The sequence below is a fragment of the Sapajus apella genome, unplaced genomic scaffold, assembly GCF_009761245.1.
Source record: "Sapajus apella isolate SASKATOON/1434 unplaced genomic scaffold, GSC_monkey_1.0 scaffold4, whole genome shotgun sequence".
NCBI classification, from domain to species: Eukaryota; Metazoa; Chordata; class Mammalia; order Primates; family Cebidae; genus Sapajus; species Sapajus apella.
Genome location: NW_022436944.1, coordinates 21448479 through 21455490, shown reverse-complemented (window position 1 = coordinate 21455490; position 7012 = coordinate 21448479). Strand labels below are relative to the sequence as shown.

Below are 7012 nucleotides of genomic sequence, written 5' to 3'. Positions count from 1 at the left end.
GCTATTTATTTTACTATCTCTATATAGTTACACATCAATGAAATTTGAAACTTGACATGTGGGAATGAGGTAATCTGGAGGAAAAGGTTTTTAAGGGTTCTTTGTAGAAAGTCTGTGTTTGTTTTATCTGCTGATAAGGACATACTTATGATTCCAACTAAACTACTCTGCTTTATTCATGCTTCTGTTTGAAGAAATAAAATGTGATAGGGGTGCTTTAAATCAATAGATTCAGCTCTCAGGGACAGGATGAAAATGTCTTATGAAACTATTTTGATGCTTTATTAAATTAAAAATGTATTCATTCATTTGTAGAACTTTGGGCACCACGTACATCCTGAGTACTGGGAAGAGTGTGTTGGGAACAAAAGCATTTTCAGTCCTCCAGGAACCTGCAATCTATCATACAGGATGATGATGAAAAAATAATTAAAAGCATGGTAAATGTGATGAAAGGAAAAAGTACAAGGTGCGTGGATATGGGCTGGTATGGAAGGTTAACATAGTCAGGGAAGGATTTGATAAGAAAATGTTTAAATGGAGACCTGAAATGTAAGTAAGACTCACTAGAAGAAGGAAGATTTAGGGAGAAAGTATTCCAGGCATTTGAAAATCATAAAGCATGAAGACAAACAAAAATTGCTGACCAGTAGTGAGCAAGGAGGTGTGTAAGAAGAGGTGGAACTAAAGAGGCAGGGTGAAGTTGGAAGGACACTTGGTGGAGAGTTGGCTTTTATGGAAATGTCAATTGGAAGTCATTGAATAGTTTGAAATACAAGGGGAACACAATCAGATTTTCTGTTGAAAAATACCCTTCCAACTGCCATGTAGAGAATGGATTGGAGGCGACACTACTTTTCGGATATGGTCCAAAAACAGCTCAATTTCATCTTTTTTTTTTCATAAAGTGAATAAAATTAAAATAAGATTTTGTCTGTTTTCCATATAGTAAATAATATTTTTAACAAATGATCTTTTTTTTCCCAGTAGTTGCTTAATCTCTCCTTCATAGGGAAGGTTTAACTCAAAGGGAGGAAATGAAGCAGAAACAACTTTAGACACCATAAGCTTGGCACTAGTCCAATGCATGTTGTTTAAGTATATTCACAAACAGCTACAAAATATTTAAGTATAATAATATAACTTTCCTGAGAATTCTATTATCATAATTGGCCAGAATTAAAATGAATATAAGTATTGTAAATAAATTATATAGACAACATTTAAAAATCTATTAAGAATAATACAATGAAGCATCTAACTTGGAAAATAAAACATTACCAAGTGGCATTTGTTTTCAACGAAAATTTTACATTCGATATTGAGGCACTGATTCCTCAATTTTTATTTAAATGGGAATACATCTCATATTTACTTAATTTTGCAAAAATTGTTTTACTAGAGGTGTTTTATAGGATGGAAATTTTTTTATATTTAAAATAATTTACACACATAGTATCAAGAAGATTTATAATCAGTAAAGCAGCACAGAACATACATTATGTTCTAGACATAAAAGCAGAAGATTTTGTGGCTGCCATTAGAAATAATTAAGTCTTGGGTCAGACATGGTGGCTTAGGCCTGTAATCCTAGCACTTTGGGATGCCGACGTCAGTGGATCACCTAAGGTCAGGAGTTCGAGACCAGCCTGGCCAACATACTGAAACCCCATATCTACTAAAAATACAAAAATTAGCTAGGTGTGGTAGCAGGCCCCTGTAATCCCATCTACTCAGGAGGCTGAGGCAGAAGAATCAGTTGAACCCAGGAGGTGGAGGTTGCAGTGAGCCTATATCATGCCCCTTCACTCCAGCCTGGTTGATGGAGCTATACTGTCTCCAAAAAACAAAACAAAATAAAAAAGAAATAATTAAGTCTCATACACATAAAAACTAGAATGGAAAGATTTTAAATTGAACTATAGCTTTGTTAAGAGTGTTTTTTAATAAGATTTTGCAAAATAAATTTAAAAGCTTGATTATAAAATAATTCAAATCCTTTAAAATCTTCCATAAACAAACTGGAACCTCCAATTGTTCATATAAAACATGAACGACCCTGTCAGTACAAAAGAATTAAAAAATTAGCTATGCATGGGAGTGCGTGCCTGTGGTCCCAGCTACATGGGAGGCTCTGAGGTGGGAGGTTTCCTTGAACTTGGGAGATCAAGGCTACAGTAAGCCATGATTTTGCCACTGCACTCCAGCCTGGGTGACAAAGCAAGCACCTGTCTCAAAAAATAAAATCAAATATAAAAAATTGAAATTCAATGAAACCTTGTCTCAGTTGATAACACTTTGCAAGAACTACTTTTAGAAAAATATTGGCAGTTTAATGTTTGAATTTGTGGAAATCCATTCATTATGCAATTAAATATTTTTGACTTTCCAAAAAAAAATGAACAATATGTAAATATGTAAAACAATATGCCTAACAAGCTTTCTAGACAGCACATGATTCGTAACTGCATTTGTATATTCCGAAGCCTTTGGAGTACATTTAAATTATTTTAAATGTAAATTTAGTTTAGTGTTAAGTCAAAAATATTTAACCAAAATGTATAACTATCATAGTAGTTCAAATTCAGTGTGTTTTAACAAAAACTCTTTCTCAAAACATATAATCATTACAACCAAAATAAATTAGTTTTGTATTTGTCTAAATTCAATCCAGTGTTTTTCCTGTAATGATTTTAAGCACTAATGCAAGAGAGAAGGTCCACAAAATATCTGCCACTTTATTTTGCATTAATTTGTTTCTTGCATATTTGAGAAAATACATTCAAAATTGAACAAAGTTCAGTCTTCAATGTAAATAAAAAACCAATTGTATTCAAATTGTAAATCTGCGTATTATCTGCAGTACTAGAGTAACATAACTCTGAGAATCAAGTACTCATAGATACTAAGGTCACTGTCAAGACAATCTATATCAATATTGTTCCCTTAATATCAAATGTTGCTGAGATGTTCATATGCCCACCTACAAAAGGAATTATATGTGACTTTCGGTGCATCATTTGAAGAAAGTTTGGTTTTGGTCTTATGACAATGTGAAGAGGTAGATACGGAACGTGAGGCATAGGTTTTACATTTCCCTGAGTTGTCACAAGGATCTGCTGATACAATTTGGCATCATTCATGGTGCCAATAATCTCTGTGTGCATTTCAGAGACAAAACATTTAGCCACTCTTAAAGGGATGTAGTAATTGTGAAAAGGAAGATGTTGTGTAAGGTCACTATGCATGGAGATCTTCTGCTTCTCCAATGAGTTCTCATCAGAAAGTGCCTTCTCTTAGTTCCTGGGCTCTGAAGATAGCAGGTCGAGAGCCACACCAAGGCTTTCTAACTGCCTCATTGTGTGCACCCAGGAAAGCATGTTTGATTAACCTGAATTATGAATTGTTGATATAGCATTGTTTGATAATTTTCATAGAATTGCTTGAGAGGGTTATGTCTTCTTTGGTTGAATCAGAAATAGGGTAAAGCTCAAGATTTATTTGTAAAGTTACATCAATGTGATTCTATTTTAGGGAACTTTGGAAGTTAGTTTGAAGGCAACATTTTCGATCAAGTGTCAGTTTCCAACCTTACGAATGAAATAACTCTTGCCCAGTACTTGTAAGCCATATACTATGTTAGAAATAGTCACATTGTTTTTACTGTATAGTGAACATAAAGAACATAACGACCTTTCCCAAAATAAAATTTGAAAAACTATTTAATCTGCTGTTCAATTTAATGAGATTTACCTAAGATGCCTAACTCCAAGTTATTATTACATTTTTAATAAGACAACCCTTTCCTCATTTTTTTGCTCTTTCCATGAGCTAAGTGCAATCTGAATGAACAATATTCAATAACAACAAAACAACCATTAAGTTTTTCCATGAGATGTTTCAGGAATGAAAGAATTCATTTTTGATCATTTGCCAACATAGGGCTATCTGATCCTGGGAAGCTTTCTCTGTTCATTTAATGCCTTGTATAACTATTTACCTTTTTCCTCAAAATCTAACCCAGTCTCAATCTTAAAATAATTCTTATCTTTTACTTAACAGAAAAAGCAGAAGCCATTATTAAACAGGTTTTAACTAACTCACCTTCCTACTTCCATTGCTCCAGCCATAGATGGACTTGCATTTATTGTCGATGCTGACTCTCCCAGGAAAGTCTCTCCAATTTTGCTCTGAATCCACTCACTTGTAACCTTCTCAGACACTGCACCTTATCCATGGCCCTTTCTCCTACACGCTTATCTCTCTTTACACTTAAAAGCGCTTAAATACAATGCAGACTCTATTATAATGAAAGCAAAAAGCCCATTTCTTTGGCTCTACCTATTCATCTACCAAATTTCTAGGCCAGAGATTCTCAAACATTTTGGTCTCAGAAATACTTTCCATCCCTAAAAATTACTAAAGGTCCCAAAAGATCTTTTGTTTGTGAGGGTTATAGTCATTGATATTTACTGTATTCAAACTTAAAACAGATATTTAAATAAAATTTATTCATTTTAAAATAACAATGCTAACATGGTAACATCAATAACATAGCCAAAATAACTATATTTTTATAACAAAACATTTAGTAAAAAGAATGGCAAATTTCTTTAATATTTGGGTTAACAGGACACTGCTATGCTCATATCTTCTGTGTTTAATTCCTTGTGGGGTTTTTGAAGTATATGAAGAAATCTAGCCTCATACAAATATGTAACAACAACAACAACAAAAAAACTAGACAGGATTATTTTAACAGCCTTTTCAGATCATTGTGGATAGTCTTCTTTGATGACATACCAAAATTTGAAAAGTGAGTTTCGGAAGGGTTACTTGTGATGTGAAATCTGTATTTGGTACTCTGTTGCATTAAAATCCATTCATGTATATAGCACTTTGAGTGGATCTTTCACATCATTTTGTAACTTTGTGCATTGAAAGTTTCTAATATATTGACTCAGGTATGTACGGCTTCCAAATATATGCTGGAAAATTCCCCCACATACTCATGGGATAATGAGAGTTGAAAAAAGGCAAATAACACTTTAATATTAGTATAAAATTAAGTTTGATTATTTCTAGACTATAGGGCCTAAAGATTAAGAGAGCAGGATCTGGTGTGAGACTAATATGTACAACTATAAGCTCTGCCCACCTTAAGAAAGATACAGGCCTCCTTTTATCATGGGTATAATAAAATACCTACATCATTAGAACTGTTATGTCGAGATGACATCATACATGTAACATAATGGCACACAGTAAATGAAAAAGAATGATATATATATATATATATATATATATATTAACATTTCCTTTTAGTTCTGATTTTTCTCCTGTGCTTTCAATTTATATTCATGTTGTCTACCTTTACTTTGTCCTCCCTTCTGGCGTCTCACATTCAGGGTGTTTGTGTCCTTAGGTCCTGATGAAGAAAACATTCAGGTTAGAGTCTTCGGCTAAATCCAAATTGGACCAGGAGACAAGCTCATTCACGCTTTTTAAGAAGTAAGAAAATTTCTAGAAAGTGGAAAGCAAAGCAAATTGAGTTCTTTAATCCCAGGATCCAGAAGTTTCACATATAAGGATATGACTTACCAAGAGAAATCTCTAACTATGTATAGGGCCTCCTTGAGCATATCTGTGATAGGAAGCAGTTCCTCCTTCAGGCTGCTTGAGTTAATGGAACATTTGGGAAGAGCATGTTAGCCTGAGAGAATAGTTGCATTTAGCTCCAGGACCACAGAAAAAAATAGCTGACTTCAGTCATTTTTAAGAAGTCTGGCTCAAGTTGGATTCAAATATCCTGTTTTGGTTACTATTGCTGTGTAACAAATCACCCCAAAATCTGGCAGTGCCACTTACAACCACCATTTTATTAAGCTCACAGAGTCTGGCCTCAGGAATTCAGAAAATGCACAGTAAAAACAGCTTCACCCTGCTTCTCCTTGTCTGTGGCATCAGCCAGGAAGATTCAAAGGCCGAGCAAAAACTGAAAGAGCTGGAATCAGCTGAAGGCTCATTCACTCATGGTGGGGCTCAGTGCCTATGCATAGTCTCTCCAGGGAGCCTGAGCTAATTCACAGCAGACAGCTTCAAGGTGTTCAGGCTTTACATGGTGGCTTAGAGCTCCAACAGTGAGTGTCCCAGGAACAAGCTTGAAACTGCACTGCCATTCATATCTTAGCTTCATAAGCCACACTGTCGTTTCCATCACGCTCACCTGGTTGAAACAGTCACAATCACAAGACTAGCTATATTCAAGGGGAGGGAACAAAGACCCCCATCTCTCGCTAGGAGTAGTGTCAAATAATTTTTGGCCATGGTTTAAAACTGCCTGAGTTCCAGACAAGAAAACTATTAATTGGAGTTCAATGTAAAGAACAATTTAATCCTCTGAGCATGGACCCAGGGCTTCAGAACAAACAGAAACAACAAAAGGTTTCCAAGTCCAGGGAGTAAGAGGTTAACTTGGATGTTTCATGACTTGGCTGGCTTGGGCTGGAAAAGCATGAGTTTCTTGGGTAGTAGAGCTGGATAAGAAGAGACTGAATGTGGAAGCTTGGCAAGGAAATTGGAGAGTAGAGAATAAAGAAAACAAAATCACTTATAATCCAACTCCCCAGAAGCAACCAGTTTTTACATTCTGATGTGTTTTAGTGTTGTCTGCATATATGTATATTTATGATTTATGCTGCATGTATGTGTATATAAACAAAAAGCATCATGCATGTGAAGCAACATTGCAATCATAGCACGTAATAAATTTTATGTCCTATCTTTCAACTCAAGAATTGGCTTACTTCTCATTAGCATCCCACTCTGAAGAGATTTACATTTCAGTTCTGTTCACTTCTGCTAAATCAGCTAAGTTAGTCCTTACAGAGTTCCTCTGTGCCTAAGTTTCTCTGTCCATTGCCAACAACCTGCCACTGAGTCTTTGTTGCTATTGCTTTTTAAGTTTTTGCCAATATGAAAAGGACTTTCCAATCAAGAAAGGAACAAAGTC

At 35.0% G+C, this 7012-nt stretch overlaps 1 protein-coding gene across 2 annotated transcripts in view; it reads right to left on the bottom strand.

The window, feature by feature from the left end:
* Window positions 1-4477: 4477 nt before the first annotated feature.
* Window positions 4478-7012, bottom strand: part of PLSCR4 (phospholipid scramblase 4) — a 59551-nt gene continuing 57016 nt past the window's right edge. Inside the window, exon 9 of one of the 2 annotated variants that reach the window (XR_004264490.1) lies at window positions 4478-6564. The gene's annotated coding sequence lies outside the window, so the exon portion shown is untranslated. The remainder of the gene's footprint in view (window positions 6565-7012) is intronic. The other variant, XR_004264496.1, reaches the window with a different exon arrangement.